The following is a 1467-nucleotide window of genomic DNA, read 5'->3' as shown; positions in this document are numbered from 1 at the left end:
TGCGACCTGCCTGCGAAGTGTTGTACAGGTAACGATGAAGGACAAATTGCTTCGAGTCGGACACCGAGAGGACACAAGATCTAGATCTATTTTCAACGATAACGACAACCGCTCCGAGACACTCCGGATGGGAAATTTGTTTTCAAAAGTGCTCTTCACGACCTGCAATCGTGAGATAAATCATGTAATAGGATATAGACAGCAAGGCCACAGCTCTGTGTCGAGTTCCTAGAAAAGTTTAAAAAGAAATAATAGATGCTATCGTTGCATCCAATTACAAAGCAAACAAGCAATAACAATTAGATGGTTTTTGTGTGATCATTGACAAAAACCATAGGGCTCAACCGGGATTTGAACCCGGGACCTCTCGCACCCAAAGCGAGAATCATACCCCTAGACCATTGAGCCGCTTGGCCTGGCGAACAGCCACCGACAAACCCGACGTCGTTCGCCGAAAAAACGGATAATCCAGTAAGCATAGAAAATAAATTCATAACGCTGCTGTGGTCGCGCTTCAATTTTCCAGTTGAGAAAGCATTTTCCCCCGCGAGCAGCGCAAGCCGTTTGGAGCCAAATTGGTCAGCTGGTTAAACAACCAGCGGCTCAATGGTCTAGGGGTATGATTCTCGCTTTGGGTGTGAGAGGTCCCGGGTTCAAATCCCGGTTGAGCCCATATTCGTTATTTTGGTAAATTTTTGAACAAACTTTAGTGGACGTGTGAGGTCTCAGTCTCTCAATAAAATGAACGAAATAAACATTTTACTCGAAAAAAGTAAAAGACCATAAGCAGACAATACAAAACAATTATTGGTGAAATGTCCCAGGGCAATTGTTTATTTCAATCCCTTTATTAAGTTCTTTTTTGTGCGAATGAAACATAAAAATGCAGCTGACCAGAAAAAGAACACAACATTCAGAGTTGAAAAAAAAACTAACAGCTAATCCGATCCGTAAAATATTGCCCCTGGGCTAACTCACCACCACCAGGGGGTCTGTAATGGCAGAACACGAATTGCCGAACAGACGAAAAAAGGATCTGAATGAACGTGGAGTTTATTGGCTAGCAACGCATCGTCTACGGCGGAAGGTAACAGAGCAAAGAAAAATGTTGTCGGAATGATTGTTTATTTTTGTATTTCACAACTTTTACGAAGTAAGCCAAATAATCGTTAAAACATATCCCTGTCCTTGCCGCAGGCAACGCGGCAGAAGGAAAAGCAAACGAAAATATTTCTCCCGCGCGTAGGAAATTGAAAAGGTGTTTTTCTTCGGAATAATTGCTATCGTGATGTGTTGTTTTTTTTTTCTTTTTTTGGCTGATTGAAAATGATCTGAAATGTGACGACGATTGATAGGTTAGGGAAAATAATTTGAAATTTCTTTGCGCCCCCTTACAGTTTTTTACTCGCTTAAACCACTCACTTTGAAGCAAAATTTGCGTTTTATTAGCTGCAATACCTACATTAC

The 1467-nt window shown here is 41.5% G+C and overlaps 2 non-coding genes across 2 annotated transcripts; one reads left to right on the top strand and one right to left on the bottom strand.

Moving 5' to 3' along the window:
* Window positions 1-336: 336 nt before the first annotated feature.
* Window positions 337-408, bottom strand: Trnap-ugg (transfer RNA proline (anticodon UGG)). The gene has a single exon. It is a non-coding gene; the product is annotated as a tRNA-Pro (tRNA).
* Window positions 409-600: 192 nt separating this feature from the next.
* Trnap-ugg (transfer RNA proline (anticodon UGG)) lies at window positions 601-672 on the top strand. The gene has a single exon. It is a non-coding gene; the product is annotated as a tRNA-Pro (tRNA).
* Window positions 673-1467: the final 795 nt, after the last annotated feature.

This window comes from Sabethes cyaneus, chromosome 2 (assembly GCF_943734655.1).
Source record: "Sabethes cyaneus chromosome 2, idSabCyanKW18_F2, whole genome shotgun sequence".
Classification (NCBI taxonomy): Eukaryota; Metazoa; Arthropoda; class Insecta; order Diptera; family Culicidae; genus Sabethes; species Sabethes cyaneus.
The sequence above is the reverse complement of the archived record's forward strand: the minus strand, read 5'-3'. Positions and strand labels throughout refer to the sequence as shown.